The 19,878-nt window shown below is 34.1% G+C and overlaps 1 pseudogene; it reads right to left on the reverse strand.

Moving 5' to 3' along the window:
• Positions 1–4,330: 4,330 nt before the first annotated feature.
• LOC114048136 lies at positions 4,331–4,693 on the reverse strand (annotated as a pseudogene).
• Positions 4,694–19,878: the final 15,185 nt, after the last annotated feature.

Below are 19,878 nucleotides of genomic sequence, written 5' to 3' on the forward strand. Positions count from 1 at the left end.
TGTCTCTCTTGAATTTTGTATTTGAAAATCAAATTTTCTGTTGACCTCTGATCTTTTCATCAGGAAGGTTTGGAAGTCTCATATTTTGTTGAATGTCCATCTACTCTCCTGAAAGATTATGCTGATTTTCACTGGGTGGTTGATCCTTGGTTGTAGTCCAAGCTCCTTTTCCTTATGGAATATCGGATTCCACGCCCTCTTATCTCTTAATGTAGAAACTGCAAGGTCCTGTAATATTGACTGTAGTTCCATGATATTCAAATTGTTTCTTTCTGGCTGCTTGTAGTATTTTCTCTCTGACCTGGTAGTTTTGGAATTTTGCTACAATATTGCTTGGTGTTTTCAATTTGGGATCTCTTTCAGGAGGTAATCAGTGGATTTTTTTTTCTATGGTTATTTTACCCTCTGGTTCTAGGACCTCAGGGCAGTTTTCCTTGATGATTTCCTGAATGCTGCACAGGCTCTGTTTTTCTTTTTCATCATGGTTTTCCTGTAACATAATTTGCCTTTCCTTTTCTGCCAGTACATTCCCTTAGATCAGATTTTCAGGTAGACCAATTTTTTTTTTAAATTAGTTAATTAATTTTTAGTTTTCAACAATCACTTCCATGAGATTTTGAGTTTCAAATTTTCTCCTCCTTCCTCCCTGCCTGCCTCCCCAAGATGGTGTGCAATCTTATATAGGCTTTACATATAATTCCTATTAAGCATATTTCCACATTTGTCATGTTGTAAAGAAGAATTAGGACCAATAGGAGGAACCACAAGAAAGAAAAACAAGACAAAAAAAAACAAGAAAAAAAAGAGCAAATAATACGCTTCAATCTCCATTCAAACTCCATAGTTCTTTCTCTGTATGTGTATAACATTTTCCATTATGAGACTTTTGGAGAGTATACCAAAAATTTTAAATTATCTCTCTTGGATCTATTTTCCATGTCAGTAGTTTTACCAATGAGGTATTTTGTGTTTTCTTTTATTTTTTCATTCTTTTGTTTCTGTTTGACTGATTCTTGATATCTGTTAGAGTCATTACCTTCTACTTGCCCAATTCCAATTTTTAATGAATTGTTTTCTTCTATTAGATTTTCTGCCTGCTCTTCCATTTGGCCAATTCTACTTTTTAAGGAATTGTTTTCTTCAGTGTACTTTTTTTTCCATTTGGCAATTGTGTTTTTAAGGACTTGTTTCTTACAGTCAATTTTTGTCCTTCCTTTTCCAAGCTATTTATTCTCTCTTGTATACCTCTCATTTCTTTTCCCAATTTTTCTTCTATCTTTCTTATTTGACTTTTAAAATCCTTGAACTTTTCCAAGATGGCTTTTTGGGCCTGAGACCAGTTCATATGCCCCTTTTAGGTTTCCCATGTGGGTATATTGACAATGTTATCCTGTTCTCAATTTGTGCCTTGTTCTTCCCTGTCCCCATAAGAGGAATCTATGGTCATTGCTCTTTTCTGCTTTTTGCTCATAATAATTGCTTATTTCCTGGCTTTTTAAATTGAGATCTCTTTATTGAGCACAGGCCACTTGTGCTGTGAGACAGAGACCAGGTCACTGGCTTTGTGTGGGGTCTCAGGTGCTGGCAGCTGGAAGCGTAGGGAGTCTGGCAGCTTACCTGGTGCTGAGCTGAGGTCAGCAACACTGGAGTTCTTTGGGTGGGGGGCAGGGAGTCTGGCCCCTGAAGCATGCCTGTTCACCTAAGCTTCTTTAAAACACTCTAATGTTTGGCTTCTTGGGGATGTCTGCCAGCCTGGAGCTGTGCCTCCTTAAGTTGTACTTCCTGGAGTTTTGCTGATGCACTGGGAGATTTTGCTGCTAGAAAACACTAGCATACAGGACAGTTTTCTGAACTGGCATCTACTGGTTCTTCTGCCTGTGCTGTGGCTCTTGGGGGTCATGGTGTTGGTGTTTTCCTGCTCCATTACTTGGAGCTCAGGATCTCTCCCTGGTTTGCTGAGATGACTTGTCACTGGCTTGCTGAGTCACCTACCATCCTGTACTATTCCCATTCCCCAAAGTGAGAGGGGACTTTCCTATTAATCTTCCCAAGATCCCTGGGCTAGAAGACTCATTCACCCTGTCTTTCTGCTGGTTCAGCTGTTGAAGGGTTTTTCCTGGGGTGATCTTTTTCTGCACTTTCAGAGGTCAATAAGGGAGGGTGAGAGCAACTTACTTTTTACTCCACCATCTTGACTCCCAGAAGTCCCCACTGATTCTTTTTTTTATCATAGCTTTCAGGTAATCCAAAAATTCATAAACTATCTCTCCTTGATTTATTTTGTATTTTAAGGTGCTATTTGCTTTAGTGATTTTTATGCTTTTCTTTTACCAAGCTGTTGACTCTCTTATCATAATTTTCTTTAATCATTCTCATTTCCCATTTTTATCTTACTTCTCTTATTTATTTTTAAAAGTCTTTTTGAGTTCTTTCAGGAATTCTTGTTGGAATTGTTTCTAATTATCATTTTCCTTTAAGCCTTTGCTTGTAGCTTTTTTGACTTCCTTCTCTTCTGATTTTTTTCTGATTTTTTCCTTGTTGTCATAGTTACTTTCTATGGTAAGGTTATTTTTTTTTGCTCATTTTCCCAGGATGTTTCTTCACTTTTAACTTTATGATAAATTTAGGTTCTCTCTCTGTAGTGGAGGGGGTGACTGTTCAATGCTTGAAGTTTTTTCCATGGTTCTGTTTTTAGAGATAGTTCTGGGGAAGGGGAGTGGGAGGTTTGTAAATTTTCAGTGCTTCCAAGCTGGTGTGATTTAATAAGAGGTAGGACCACTGTTATCCTCTTCTGTGCTCTGGTCTTTACCCAGGAAATGACCTTGTTCCTTTCTAGTCACAAGTGCTAGTGTTCCTCTTGGTGCTGGAACCCTGAGGAGATCTGCTAATTCTCCATGGTTACAAGTGCCAATGCTTCCTTCTGCCTTGGAACTGTGATCAGAGTGCTTGTTCCTCCTTGAAGGTCCACAAACAGTTTTCTAGACACTGGAACTGTGACCAGGGCCCCTGCTACCTTGTAGACACAAACACTAGTGCTAATTCTCACTTTGTAACTTTGACCTAGAGCTATGTAAGGTCATTGAAAGAGGGTCATGAACTTAGTTCCAACAAGGAATCTTCAGTAATATCTTTATGAAAAGTTTTTATACCCCATTACCATCTGTATACTTAGGGCTTTTGAAGTTGCTGCTGCTGCTGTTGCAGCCACCACCAAAGCCTGGTTTTGATGTTTTGACTATGCTACACTCTCAGCTCGACTACCACCCTATTGTGACAGACATTTCCTGCCAACCTCCTAAGTTGTTGTAGTCTGGAAAATTGTTTCACCCTGACCTTTTGTTGGCTCTACCATTACAGAATTATATTTGAGGCCTTATTGTAAAGTTGTTTGGAGGGGAATGTTGGTAGTGTTCAGGTGAGTTCCTGCCTCTACTCCACCACCTTTTCTCCTCCCTTCCACTAATTCTGATTTTTAAAGATTTCTTTTCTTCAGTATTTTATACGTCTTTAACTAAGCTGTTAATTCTATTTTCATAATTTCCTTCCACTTCTTTTTCCAATGCTTCCTCTACCATGCTGATTTGATTTTTAAAATAAGATATTTTTTATCTCTTTCTTAATTTTATTCTAGGAATTCTTTTTGGGCTTGTGTCCAGTCTGCATTTTTTTTCCCTTTGAAGCTTTACTTGAGCATGTTTCCAAGTCATTGTCTTCTGAGTTTGGGTTTTATGTTTCCCTCTCATCATAATTTTTGGCTATTTGCTCATTTTTCAAACCTATTTCTTGATTTAGAACTTTGTGTTGCAGTTGGTCTATGCTCACCTTTGGGTGTTAGGAAGAGGTCTTCCATGAGCTCTTGTAATTTTTGAGCTTCTGCTCTTTTTACAGCTTTTTAGGTTCTGTAAGTTTTCAAGAAGTCCAAAATTATGTGAAATGGAGAGAGTTCTTATCACTACCCTCATGATCTGTGCTCTGTTCCTTAAACAGAATGGGCCTTGGAGCTCACATCATACTATTCGTCTGCCATGGAAATATAATATGAAACTGCATAATGGGCTACATAACTTCCAAATGACCCAAAATCCTACAACTAGTGCTTATATGGTGGTACCCTTGAATCTCTTTCTGACCAGATGTTCAGTTCTCTTACTGTGTTTGAGTGTTGCTGCTACCCCACAACACCATAGCTAGTGCCATTTTGGCCATGCATGTTCCAGAAAAACCTGCACCCCAGTGGTTACAAACTCCCTTTCTTTCCTCCTAAGCTTTCCTGTCTGGAAAAAAAAAATGATTGTGTCTTTTTTTTTCTTAAATAAAAGGTTTATTCACTCTAGGATGAGGGTGGGTGCTCAAAGAGACCAAAGCCCATGTCCTCATGAGACTCCTCAGACTCCTCTTTCTTCTCTTCTTTCTTCTCCTCAGCAGCAGGGGCAGCGCTACCAACAGCTGGGGCAGTGGAGCCAGCACTTGCAGCATCAGCGACAGCACCACCAGCGGGCATGGAGGCCAACTTACTGCTCCCCTGGGTGATCACATCTTCTGTGTTCTTTCCATTCAGCTCACTGATGACCTTCTTCAGTCGCTCATCTTCTGTCTCGATGTCTGTGTTGTCCAAGATCTTTGTCAGGTCCTTGGAGTTGGGGGAATCGTTGCCGCCAAGGATTGCCAGGAGGTAGGATCCCATATAGAGCATTTCTACAGTCTGGGCTCTAATCGGGTCTGGTCTGGTGGTCGCGGCCTAGCACTGCAGAAACGGTGGGAGTGGCAGCAGGCGCTGCAAGTCCAACCTTGGCGGAGTCAAGGCCAGGAAAAATTGTGTCTTTTTTTATAATTCAGTTTAATGTACCTTTTTTTTTTGTCTTGTTGTAGATGGACATGTTGAGTTCTCAGTAAAAATGCTGTCTTTACTCTACCATGCTGTCTCCACCACATGGAAATACTCTAAGGAATGCAAGACATTTAATAAATTGGTCACTCAAATTACTTATATTTACTTCAATAAGTTATATACTCAATTATTTCATTCAATTCTCTTAACTTAATTTCTTGTTTTGTTTTGTTTTGTGTTGTTTTGCTAGGCCATGGGGTTAAGTGACTTGCCCAGGGTCACACAGCTAAGTGCATGTTATGTGTCTGAGCCAGATTTGAACTCAGGTCTTCTTGACTTCAGGGCCAGTGCTCTACCCACTGTGCCACCTAACTGCCCCTCAATTTTTTAATGAAAAGAAGAAAATACCTTATTCTGATTAAAAAACCATACAATGAAAACTGCTTAAATTATCTTAGAAATATAATATGGGACTCGAGCTACTCAAAATAAATTTATCACTCACAGGATTTCAGAAATAAGGATGCTGGATCAGTGATGCAAAGGGAGATCAATCCAGTCACTATTGATTTTTATATGCAATGATGACTAGGGAAAACCCACCAGATCCACTCTTTTGGTATCTAGTCCTCAGGCCTCCAGAAAGCTGGAGGCTCATGGTTTTGTATATTTTCAATTCTCAACTCATTACCTAAGAAGGGACTTCAGTTGATCCTAGACATGATCACAGCTGTAGCACTAATCTGTCCAGTGATGACAAGAAGTGGCAACTTGGTCTCATTATTACTCACTGTTAACTGAAATTTAACTTGATGAAATTGACAATAAGCTGTGTGTATGTGTCTTAACATGTTAATATATTAGCATCATGCTGAAAGGTGAATAAAAATGTTTTGTAAATAGTCCATTATAAAATAAATCATCCTGATCAATACAAATAGAACTTGTTAAATATAATTAAATACTCATCACATGAATACTGTTATCATATAATAAACAATCAGTGCTTATAGAATAAATGCATATTACAACATGAAGATGTGAGAACTCATTTCCTAAATGTTTCCATATTATCCACGTAAGTGGAAGTCTAGATGTGAGGTATATTCAGTTATTCTCTCATGATAAATTTTGTGTGGGCATAACATAAGCCAAAAATAAAATTTTATTTTGGAAATTCCAATAAGATCATTCCATGATTTGACATTCATGGAATAATAGAGTTTGCTGGGATCCCTGGCCCATGGAAGGCCAGTTATTATTTTCCTATCTTCAGTCTTAAATATATGTGTTGCATATGGCCTGAGGTAAATTATCCTATCCAGGTTTTGATTACACTAAGGAGTCAGGTCTCCATAGTGTAGATATGTATGCTGTTAGGATTCTATAAGAGCTGAAGAGCTGAGGTTGTCTTTTTAAATTTTGTGCTAACTGAAAAAATATATTTTTTCCCCTCACAATCACTTGCCATGTTAGAAAAAAAGAAGAGAAAAAAAGAACCTTTCTAACACAAATCAATAGTTACATAAAACAAATTCCTTCGTTGGTTGTGACCAAATCTCTTAACCAATTTGAACAGACTTCTTGTCACATATAGGGAAGTTGCAATACTAGGGCTTATAATTTTTTATTACTTAATTTCCATGGGGTCAGATATTATCAGACCTGACTTCTCCCTTCCATTGACCCTTACATAATTAAACCATTTCATCATATTTCTGAAATCTTACATAAATGGAAATTATACATCTCCTCTTAGTTTTTCATTCTAACATATGGGAAAACTATTTTTTTCTTTTCATGAACTAGTTAATCTCAGTAATCCATTGCTTTTTAGTGCCCACAGCAAGGGCCACTCAGTGCTCAATTTTTAAGCTTTATTGTTCTATAAAATGTTCTATAAATCTGGTCTCTCCATATGGGAGATATAGGGACACCTTGATCCATAGCAGGGGTGTCTATACATTAATTCAGCCTTGCTATAGATCCTATTCTGTTTAAAAATTTGGTTGTACTTCTAAACAAAGTAAATTAACTCTCACTTTGTACTGAAGTCCAAGCACTGAGTCTGGAATTGATACCATTATGTTTGTCTCACTGCCTTACTTCCATTCCCAGCACTGTGGCTCTTTCTATTCTATTCTTCTTCTTCATATGTGACTTGTTCATTCTTATTCATAAGCTATAACTTATTATATGTTCCAAATACATTCAGAATAGGATTTTATTACCCCATAGATCCTACAAGTTGGATGCAAACACAGAGAATATAATTCAATCACATTCTAAATGGGAATACACTTGGGGAAAAAAAAGATCCTTGAAGAAGTGGTCATCAAGTCTCCACTTGTATACCACTATCAATAGAGAACTCTATCTCTTGACACACCTATTCCACTTTCAAATACTATGATGCTTTATTTATGTTGAACTTAACACTGTCTTGCAACATCTTTTTGTTTTAGTTAAACTCTTTGTGTCTACTCCCACAAGATAAGCATTCAGATTCATGAAGAGAGCTGCTGTTTCTTACCCTGATCCCCAGTAATTCTCCTTGTTAAACATTCCTGATTCTTTCAGTCTATACCCATATGACATTGTCTTTAGTGTCCATAACATCCTGCCATATACTTTGTATATGATCCAACTAGTCAATATTACTAAAGTGTAGCATCCAAACTTATCACAATACTTGAGATGTAAGCAAGGCTGACCATATTTTAATACATCAAATTTTGTTTTGGACACTGTCTTTCTTAATGCAATGGATGTGTATATATGTTTTCTCCTTTTCATTTACATGGTATACCCACTCTAACCTGGAAATACAATAAAATCTCCCACAAATTATCAAAGAATACTTATCTACCTATGTCTCCCTAGTCCTTTACTTTGGGAATGAAAGACATGTAAAAGATTTAGATTCATTCCTATTACATTTCATCTTTGTTTCACTGGAGGGATATCTACACTGATGATATCTCAGATTTATCCAAGTATGGAAATATAAATTCCAGCTTATGATATTCAGACAAATATTCTAGCCTGGGTAGATCTTTGGGGATTCAGATTCTAGCATTTAGCATATTAAATATCCTCCCATATATCTATTATTTCATTTGATAAACATGGAAGATATGACTTTTTCCAAATCAATGATAAATATTTTTAAAAATGAATGGTCAAAGACAGATTCCTGGGGCACTACATTATAGTTCTAACTGCTGTTACTAACAGGTAGGTAACCATAACATATTGGGTCTGTTCATTAAAAAACATAAAAACACCTCCAAATTCACTTAATTGTGCTACCATTTTGCCTTCAATTCATCATATTTTCCATTAAAAATATCTCTTGAAACACCTTTTCAAGTCACTATTGGAGGCGATGTAGGAAGTGGGAACACTAATATATTTCTAGAAGAATATACTAGTTTAGCTAATTAACTAATATTCCTTCTGATCATTTGGAATCATATGATTGTTTTTGTTTTGTTTTATTTTATTTTGTTTTATTTTGTCTACAGGAATAAAAAAAACATATATTAAGAAATAAAAATAAAAGAGAAATATAAAACCAGCATATTTCAAGTCAGGCATATTGAAAATCTTTATGCTATTTAGATTTTTTTATTTTTTTTTAGCATTACTTCTCTGAAAATGACTTGTCCATTGTTTCTTACCTATCACCTGCCTAAGTGCAAACAAATATTTTTAAATAAAAACAAGTTTTATACACAGGTTGTCTTATTATTCTCATGTATATTTTTAATATTTTTGCCTTATTTCTCTTCCTGCATACTCTATTCTGAGTCAAGTCTCTTGCAAATAGGCCAACATTCTTCATGATTGAAAGATGAAAAACAAAGGTCACAATACATGATGCAATGTCAATTGACTTGATATGAATGAACAAGAAAATAAATTGTCCCATTTTAGGAAGCTTTGATCAAATAAACAGTAATGGATCTTGAATAATAATACCCTAGTCTAAATATAAATTAAAACAAGATTGTAGAAATGTAAAAAGTAGAAATGATTATTATTGAAGTTGAACATGATAAACTAAGTAGTAGTGACAACAGGTGGGATCATTTTCCTAACCAGATATTAGCATAATGTTCTAATGGCAAAACAAGTAGGATATAGGGGAAAAATGAGATGATTAGGGGATAATTTACGTATAGGGCAAGAGAGTATTTTTTTGTGAATCAATGGGGTGAAGTGACTTGCCCAGGGTCACACAGCTAGTAAGTGTCAAGTGTCTGAGGCCAGATTTGAACTCAGGTCTTCCTTTATACAGAACCCCACCAAAATTTTCACTAACTTTTTCTTATGGAAACAATCTGGGTTAATTTACCCGGAGTCACATAGCTAGTAAGTATCTGAGACTATATTTGAACTCAGATTCCTCCAACTCCAGGGCTGATGTTTTCTCCATTTCACTACCATGCTGCCCTTGCAAGAGATCATTTTATGCATATTTGCAAATAAATATTGCCTTATATATCTTAAAATTATGTGGTGAAGTAGAACCATTCCCTTTATATAGCATGTGACTTCCTGATTTTATTCCTAAAATTTAGAAACATGGCAATACCTCTTATAGGTTTATATGCAAGTGAGTATAGTGCATATAAACACATATATGTATATGATATGTATATGGCATAGATACATATGCCTACTTCAGTACTGCAAGAGTCTATTATCAAAGACATCCCCTTCCATAAGACAGACCATAATCCCTCTATAACTAAGTACACGATCTTCTAGAATTTCTATACTTGAAAAACTCATCACCCTTTTGCCAACCTTGATGATGACTTCATTGAATTTAGCTAAGCTGCTCCTTCTTAGACTATCCATAGCTATATTATATCTATATACTATATACACATGCATGCTATATATGATATATATGAATATGCATAAGTATTTAGATATATAATATGTCCAAATTACTATTCTGTATAGCAGTTTAAGTCCTTTTACATTTTCAAAACAAGTTTAATTGATAGTAATCAGCATGTAATCCAGAGTGACGGAGGAAATTGGAGGGATAAGGGATAAGCAATAAGATTGTAAGTGGATTTAAAATAAAAATAATTTAAGAATTGAGCTAAAGATTAGAGCTGAATAAGATTGAAAATGGGGAGCAAAGGAATGAGTCTGACTAGAGACAAAATTGTAACTGGGAAATCTTTCCTGTCCTGTTTCCATCTGCTTTCTCTAGAAGCAACAATTTAGTTAGATCTAGTAAGCTGCTTTGAGAGCAATAAAGAAGGAAATATATCCTTGACTGTTTAACCTATCTTTTGGGCAGAGGTGACATGGTGGATAATCACTGAAAAAAAGAACTTAGTAGGTGATTAATAAGTGGGTGGAGATTGTATATCACCACACAGAAGAATGTCTAGGAAACTGCCCCAGCATTAAAGTCTGAAATCTAGGAGCCTAAAAAGAAGAATGTCATGTGAGTCAAGGATCATTTGGTACAAAATAAAAAAGAAATGCTCTACCAGATTAATTCAGGGAAACAACAGGAAGTCTGGGCAGAGACTAATAACAGAATTTATTTCACAGAAACAATAAACCTGAGGTAGCAACATTTCATGGTACAATATTTAGACCTGCTGAACACTCACAATTCAGGGGTAGGTCACATGGCAATGTTGGAGAAACTGAAAGTTTGTAAACTTTGTTAAGTACTAAAGAGTTTAACAGAAGTAAATTATTATGGTGACAAAGAATTTGAAACTGGGGGTTTACCCATCATTTGAAGAATGGTTAAACAAGTTGTGGTATATTATTGTGATTAAATAGTATTGTGCTAAAAGTAAATGGCAAACAGGATGCTTTCAAAAAGATCTGGGAAAACTTTTATAAGCTGATACAAAGGAAATTGAGCAGAGCCAGAAGAACATTGTACATAGTAATCCTAGCACTATAATGATGATCAATTATGAAAGACTTAGCTTCTATGATCAATACAATGATCCAAGACAATTACAAAAGACTCATGATGAAAAATGTTATCCACATTTAGAGAGAAAACTGATTAAATATAAATGCAGATTAAACCATGCTTACTCACTTCTTTTATTCCCCCCCAACATGGCTATTATAAAAAATATTTTTGCACAGTTTCACATGTGTAATTGATATTGTCTACCTTTTCAATGGGTGGGGAATGAGTAGGAGGGAGGGAGAGAATTTGAAGATCAAAATTTTAAAGAATGTTAAAAATTATATGTATATATACATATATATTTATTTCAATAAATAAATGAATAAATGAAGATAAATACATATAATGGACATTCAGAGAGTAGCTAACCAACCAAAGAAAAGGACTCCAAGGGTAACAGGATCTTCCAGTCTGAAGAGGACATAGGGAAATTAGAATTTTTCAGGTGATAACAAGACTGAGATATAGTGTGAAAAATATCTTCTCGATTGAGAAGATTAATGAGACATGATGAAAAAAGAAGTTCAACAATCAGTATCAACAGATGGAAAGGAAATAAGGAGTAAACATGGCAAGCCTGAGCTCTTCCTTAAAATGGATGTTCTGGAAGGAAATGATCAGTGAGATGGAGTGCTCAGACAAGATGATAAAGGCAAAATCCCTTTAGTAAATCAAAATGTCACTCTAAAATTTTATCTTCACTATGTTTAAAATCCATTATTATGTCCAATTTATTCTTTAAATATTGACTAAGTAATAAACTAGTGATTTTTGATTAATTAATAAATATCAAATGAGGCACAAAATAGAAAGATGGATGTTTAACAAACGTTCTTTCCATTATCATGAAAAAGACCTAGTTCAGAATCCAAGTCAAGGATATATATTGAGGTCTTACATATTTTCCTGGGTACAGATATAATTTTTCCAATTGTATCAAAGCCATGAATGGTGCAAGGCTTCTCAAAATAATCTATTATAATGCTAAGGCATAATTATCTATATAGGAAAAAAGTACAAAATTAATAACTATTGAACAAAATATAATATCCAGTTGAATGGATGATCTATAGAGTTTTTCTATCAACATGTGTTATGTGTTTATTTTCCAAAAATTGAAATCAATAATTACCCAAATGGAAATGGAGAGGCTCATGGTTGGTTTATGCCCTGAACAATAAAGAAATAAAAAAAGATAAACAATGCAAATTATGTCAGCAAAGAAAAAAATTTGTGTGGAAAATGATGCATTAATAATGTGGCAAAATAAAGGGACAATGGATTAATATATTTTGTGTGTGGCATTGGTATCCTCATCATGTCAAAAGAAAAGGAGGAAGGCTTCCTGCCTACTGGGTGCACTCTTTTGAATGAATCTGCCAGAGGACGTTATTGTAATTTGAATTACTGGAGAAAATATCCACATTGATGAAATCATAGATTCATCTATCATTTCAAAGTGGAAATCTCATTCCTATTATTCATATTTACTATGCATGTGTATGTGTGTGTGGAGGTAAGACATCAAATAAAATAGCCGGTTTCAAATGTAATGAAAGACTCCTAGATTAGAAATTTCCACTTCTAGTTCCAACTCTTATACTAACAAGCTGTGTGATCCTGGACAAACCAAAATAGAAGATTGTTTTTGTTCTTTTTTTATCACTAGCATTCTAGGAACTGATGATTCTCAATGCCATTCATCAAGAGAAAGAAAAGAAAAGTTTCATACTATTTACTCCTAACATATTGCCACTTGCTACTTTGAATGGGGAATTAGTATTTTAGGTATGGGGTCTTGATAAAACTGATCATCTTCAGAGTATGTATTTAGTAAAATTACAATTATTTCCAGGATAGTGAAATTCTCTGAATATGCAAACATCAGTGCATATTAGAATGCCTAGGTTCTATTGTTAAATTGTTCCTCGTACTCCAGAAAGAAGGAACCATATTTTAAGTTAAAAATATGATAAACCTTAGAAAAGAAATGTGTGATCTTGGTATACATGCCTGAAAACACAATGTTGGATAATATACCATTACAGAGTAGAAAAAATAAAATGTGTTTAGTATGAAATATAATGCATTTCAAATCTGAAGTTTATTTTTTTAAACAGGTATGTCTATCATTTCATGGATAACAAGTTGAAATGCATGCATATAATTAATGTTAGTAATATGCTATAAGTAGTTATTGGCTTAACTATCAGTCAAAGAAACACAGTTGATCATTAAACACTAAGAAATGCTGACTCCAGAATTAATTTCTACAATGAGCACACTAAAGGTTGTTTGTTTGTTTCATTTTGTTTTAATTAATTGATTTTGATTTATCAACAATTACTTCCATATGCTTTTGAGTTTAAAATCTTTCTCCCTTTCCCTTGTCACTTCCCTCCCCAAGATGGCACACAATCTAATATAGACTATACATATACATTCTTATTAAATGTATTTTCACATTAGTGATGTTGTAAGTAAGAATTAGAACCAATAGGAGGAACCACCAGAAAGAGGAAACAAAACTCAACAGAAGAAAAAAAATAGCAAATAGTATGCTTCGATCTGCATTCAAATTCCATAATTCTTTCTTTGGATGTGGATAGCATTTTCTATCATGAGGCCTGTGGAGATGTCTTAGATCCTTGTATTTCTGGGAAGGGTTAAGTTTATCAATATTAGTCATAGTACAACATGGCTATTATTGTATATAATGTTCTCTTGGTTCTTCTCACTTCACTCAGCATCAGGCCATACAAGTTTCTCCAGGACACACTAAAGGTTGTTAAAGCCACACAGTATTTTTCTTAATTATTTGGTAAAATATTTAAATTTGTCTTGGTGAAAAAATTAATTCTATTTCAAAGTACTTAAGTTACTTCAAGTGATCTAGGTTTGCAAAATCATTTCTAAAAATCTCTATTGGAAATAAATATCTAGGATTCTCTTTTTCCCACTTGGATTTCATTCCTGAGATCTATTGTTCTCCATTAAGAGTGACATGGCTATAATTCAGTCTGCTACTGCAGGCTAGGGAAATAATTTGTTAGGATTATCTTTTAAACTATTTAGTTGTAACACCTCACTTCCCCCCACTGTCTCTTTCTTAAGAAGTCCAAGTGCATCTTCTTATCTCTTTAATTGTCAGTTTTATGGTTTCAAATAAAGTGGAATTGTTTTTATCTGCAGATGTCATTCTATTCTCTTTTCCATTGTTCTAAGGCTGTTGACACAAAAAAGTTTTTCAATCATTTAAATGAAATCAGGAGGGCATAGCCAAAATGTCAGAATAAGGGAGCATTCTAGCTGAGCTCTCTCAACATTTGCATCTAAACAATTTTAAAGTAACATGAAAAATATAATTATTTAATGTAATTTAATCAACAACAGTTCAGAGTAAGACTGTTTTCTTGCCTAGAAGGACTTAAAAAGATAGAAAGGGTGGTCTATGGAACTGGGGGTGTGTGTGTGGCTATCTGGGATCACAGGATGGTTGTCAAACCAAGTGCCCTGAAAACAACTGTGGCAGCAATATGAAAATGCTAGTGGGAGCTCCCATCACCCAAAATCATGAAGGTTATTGAACACCTGTTGAGAAAAATATTTGAGGGAATCCCTTTGCTAACAATAGGTGCAGGACTGGGCAAAATTTGCAACTTCAATGCCCATAATCACTTCCAAGACACAATTCTAGGGTTTAGAGGAGCACTTACAGTTAAAAGGGAGCAGGAGCCCTAGATGAATAAGGACCAGAATACAGACCAGAAAATCAGTGACCACCTCCCTAGAACATACCACATTGGAAGCAGCAAAGACTCACAGGTCTCCAGAAGGAGTTGTGAAGACAGCAGGGTGAAAAAGCCTAAAGCCTGGAGTCTGAAAATGATTTCCCATCCTTGAACATATTCCAAAGGTTAGTTGAACCCAAATCTAACATAAAGTCCAAAGTCAAGAAATAGTCTGAAACAAAGATCAAACAACAATAAAAAATGATGCAACCAGAAAAATGTACTGCTCAAGACAAACTTAGAAGAAGACAATGGTATGAAATCATTCATAGCCAAAGCTTCAAGAGAACCTTTCAAATTGTATTTAAGCCCAACAAGATTTCTTAGGAGAGCTAAAAATGAAATAAAAAAAGTGAAAATGATATTACAAATCAAATAAGAGCAGTAGAGTAAAAATTGGGGGAAAATGAGAGAAACACAAATCCTAGAATGAAGGAAGAAGGGAAAAAAGAGAAGAGGAGAGAGAGAGAGAGGGAGAGAGAGAGATTCATTTTAAAATAACTACAAACAGTATAAAATAAGTGGAAGTTTAACAGCCAACATATACACAAGTACAGAATAGAAAAACACTTTTCACACAAAGACAGATCTAAACAATTTTAGAAATATTAATTATTCACTAGTAGGCTGAGTCAATATAATAAAATGATAATACTAGCTAAATTAACTTACATATTCAGTGTCATCAATCAATATATCAGTTTTTTTAAAGAGCTAGGGAAAGCATTAAAAATAGAAACAATAAAATTTATCTGTAAGAAAAAACAATCTAGAATATCAAGGGAATCAATGAAAAGAAAAGGAAGGAAGGGAACTATATTACAAAGCCATTATCATCAAAACAATCAGGTACTGGATAACAGAGTGCTTGATCAATGGAATATTTTATAGTTACACTGTAGTAAGAAGTAAATGATCACATTGACCTAATTTTTAATAAATACAAAAATCCAAGGTAGTAGGGAAAGTACTCATTATTCAAGAAAAAAAACTGGTGAAAATGGGAAAGTAGTTTGGAAGAAACTAGGCATGGACCAACATCTCACATCATGCACCAACTAAATCTCAAAACTAGTAAATTATTTAGACATAAATGGAGATATTATAAGCAAATTAGAGGAGCATTAAAAAACTGTCATAATACTGTATAAAGAAGGAGTTTTCAACTAAGCAAGAGATAGTGAAGATAATAGCAAGTAATATAGATAATTTTAATTGCATTAAATTAAAAATGTTTGCATTAAAAAATACAAATAAAATTAAAGGAAAGCAGGAAACTAGGGGGAAAAGGATTATAGCATTTTTCTGATAAAATGAAATCAATGATATTTACAAAATTTTGTTCTGATATTCTAGTTTCAGAGTTGCCCCCTAAGCACCTCTATAGTATTATACAATTAATTTAACCTCTTTAAGGTAGTTTCTTCATCTATAAAATGAGACAAATAGAATATGACCTGTAAAAAAAACTGACAACTCAAAATTTGCTGATGCAATGTATAATAAAAGATAGATAGAGCTGATGGGGGTAGGAAAAAGTAAAATGTAGCTTTGAATAACTGAATAAAGTATTTGGACTTTATTGGCAAAGCTGTTGTGTGTCATTGATTATTTTTGAGTAAGGAAGTTATTCAATCAAGGTAGCTGACAAAGATAATTATTGTAGTTGTTCCAGGTAGTATAGATTGAATAGAGGCCAGAGATTACTTGAAAGTTACCAAAATATCTATATGATAATCTATTATATTCCCTGAGATATAATAAAGTGATGAACTGCAATAGTTATAATTAGGATTGAAATGAAGGGATAGATTTGAAGGGTGACTAGACTTGATAACACTTTGTGACTAATAGATTTTGGTGGAAAGATAGAAATTCAAACTTGAATGACCAGAAGAATGATATTACATATTATAAAGTAATGAGGAAATAAAGTAGGAAAACATACATATTGCTTTTGTTCCATTTTGTTTTATTTCCTTTAGGGGGGATCATAAGTTTAAGTTTTGATTTATTGAGTTTAAAGTCCTAGAAAGATATCTTTTCAAAAAATATAGCACATAGATGGCAGTGTGTGATAGAATCTTGTGACAGTGTTGGATATGGCAATAGAAGACCCTAGAGAGAATTTCTCTGAGAAAACAAAGAGTAGAAGACTTATGACATAATACTGGAGAATTTCCTTTCTTACATAGGAAAAAAATAGCAAAAGAGGTGGAATACATGAAATTTGACAGGTGGTAGAACTACCAGAATACTGCAATGTTAAGAGACTAAATCAGAAAGGAATTTAAAAAAAAAAAAGAAAATTAATAGAGCATTAATCAGTCAGGGTCCTAGAAGAACCCATTAGATTCTGCCATCTAGAGTTCATTTGTGACCATTTAATGTTCAGTAGTAAAAATTTAAGCAAATTACAAAGATTTAAGGAATAAATTGTTGATGAGAAAGTGGAATGAATAAGTATAGATTATCATTTAGAAATGGTTGAAGATGAAGGAAAATAAAAAGTTAGTAGAATAGCTTTAATGATGACCTTAAAATAAATTTATAATAGAGAAGACCCAACAATGACTGAAGTTTGAGGGAAGAACCTGACAATTATGGAATAAATGAATAAATTTTGTTATATCAATGTGATAGAATACCTCTGTACTTTTAGAAATTAAGAAATTAATAAACATAATGAAAGAATAAATTATATGAACTGAAGCATGAAAGTGAGTAGGACCCTGTGAATAATTCATACAATAACATCAATATTAAAAATGAATACTTTTAAAGAATTTCATAAAATTATGAAGAATGAAACAATCAGAACCAGAAGAACAATTTATATGATAACAATAAAACCATAAAGATAAATATCTTTGAAAGCCTCTAGTAATATGATGAATATAATGATGATCAATGATTCCAGTAGACCCATGATTAAAAAGTATTATCATTTTGTGACAGAGTTGTGAGAGATTTAGGATATGGAATGTGATATGTATTTTTGAATGCAGACATTGAAGGAGTATGTTCTGCTTTATTATGCATATTTGTTACAAATGATTTCTCCCCACACACACAATTGAGTGGGAGTTTGGTGGGAAAGAAAATAGATTGACAATAATTAAGATTAAAAAAAAAGTCTTCTGGACAGAGTCAAGGTACATACATACATACATACATACATACATACACACATACACATATGTATATATATTTTCCCTTAGCTCCCAAGCAACCTCATTGACAGCAACACAGAAAGCACACCAGCTGTAATTCTGAATGGGAAAGGCATGTTGAGTCATTTTTTCCAATCTCAGGCAGCTTAGGGAGATATTGAAAGGTCTGTATAAACTGGATTCAGGGTATAGCTATAGCAGTATCAGAAATAACAATGTAGTGGAGGATCACAGCACCCAGAGTATTTTGGTGACTGAACCCCAGGAAAGGAAACATCAGGGCAGAAAGAAATCCTAAATACCCCTATGCTAGCATTAGGAATGAGAATGGATGCCAGTTGTCATCTCTGTTGCCCATTATCCAGTCCTACATGACAGTTACAGGGTGGAGAATATACATCATGAAAGAGCTGAGACCTTACCTCTGTAAGGCTCAGGGAACACATTCTAAGAACAAAGCCTCATTTCTCAACTCAAGAGCAGAATGGGGAGTTAATTCTAACCTTTAACCCCACAGATAAGCCTATAGTGGAATAAACTAGGGCAGGAGAACAAAACCAAGGCAGAAGCAACAGCTCAGTCACTATAAACTTGCAAAACATTCTAGTGGGCTCAATCCAACAGTAGTCAATGGAAACTCCATGACACACACGCAAACAGACCCAAATTTAGAACAGCGATTTGCAGAGTTCAGAACAGGATGAGTAACCCAAGAAACAAGCAGAACAAAACAACATGAAGTGCAATGGAAAGAATGAAGTTTGAGGAAAAAAAGAAAAAGAAACTAACCAAAAAACTACTATGATGAACAACAATGCTCAATACAAAGATAGGAGACAAAGACATGAAAACATCTACACAAAAAGGCTGCATAGAAAGGATAAGAAAGATTGATGCACAAAGAATGTTAGGAAAGGAGTGAAAGAATGAGGAAAAGTATATCACATAAATGAGGCACACAAGGAAGAATTTATTCAATAGAGTGGAGAATGGGAGAGGAGAATACATATTATTAGAACTTCACTCTCTTCTGAACTAATTTGAAGAGTAAGGTATACACGTACACATATTTGGTTATAAAAATTAATTTGACTGAACAGGAAAATAGAGGAAATGACTAAGGGAAAGAGGGGTGTTATGATAAGAGGAAAGTAAATTAAAAAGGCAGTGGTTAGAAACAAGAGACTTCAGAGGAAGGGGCAGGATAAAAGAAGAGAAAAATACAATACTAGCAATCAGTGCTATGAATATGAACTGGATGAGCACACACAGACATACAAAAAAAGTAGAAGAGGATTGCAGAATGATGTAGAAACTAGAATCTAACAAATTGTTTGTTTGTTTGTTTATTTTACAAGAGACACACCTGAAAGAGAAGAATGGAGAAAAAAAAAAGGAATAGAGCAGAATCTATTATGCTTCAGCTGAAGTTAAATAGGTAAGTGTAGCAATTGTGATCTTAGACAAAGGAAAAAATATTATTAAAACAGATATTCAAGAAGAAAGCATTTTGCTAAATAGTACCATAAATAATCAGTTCATATTAACACTTAACATTTATTAACACAATGGTATAGCATTCTTTTTTTTAATGAAAATATTAAATGCATTACAAGAAGAAAGAGTAAAACTATAGTAGTAGAGGAACTTAATTTAACCCTTTCAGAAGTTATCTAGGTCAAGGAATTAGACATACAACTAAGGGAAAAAAAGGAAAACTAACAAATTAAAAACCTCCAATTGAACTCCAAAACAGAAATACCAAAAGTCAAAATAAAGAAATAACATAACCATTGAATTAGTAACTCAAACTAGGGAGTATTTTTGAAAGAATAAATAGGTAAACCAACAGCTAATTCAATAAAAAAAAGGAAAGAAGAAAATCAAATTACCTGTATGGATAATGAAAGAATGGATTGACACCCAATGAATGTGAAATAAAAGCTATTATTAAGAGATATTTTGTACAACTATATGTCAATAAAACTGACAGCATAATTGAAAAGAATGATTATTTACAAACTATAAATTACCTAGGTAAACAGAATAAGAATTAAAATACTTAAGTAACGCTATCCTAGAAAAATAAAATGAATGTCATAAATGAGCTCCTTA

This window comes from Vombatus ursinus, unplaced genomic scaffold, assembly GCF_900497805.2.
Source record: "Vombatus ursinus unplaced genomic scaffold, bare-nosed wombat genome assembly UNPS02014791.1, whole genome shotgun sequence".
In the NCBI taxonomy this organism is placed as follows: Eukaryota; Metazoa; Chordata; class Mammalia; order Diprotodontia; family Vombatidae; genus Vombatus; species Vombatus ursinus.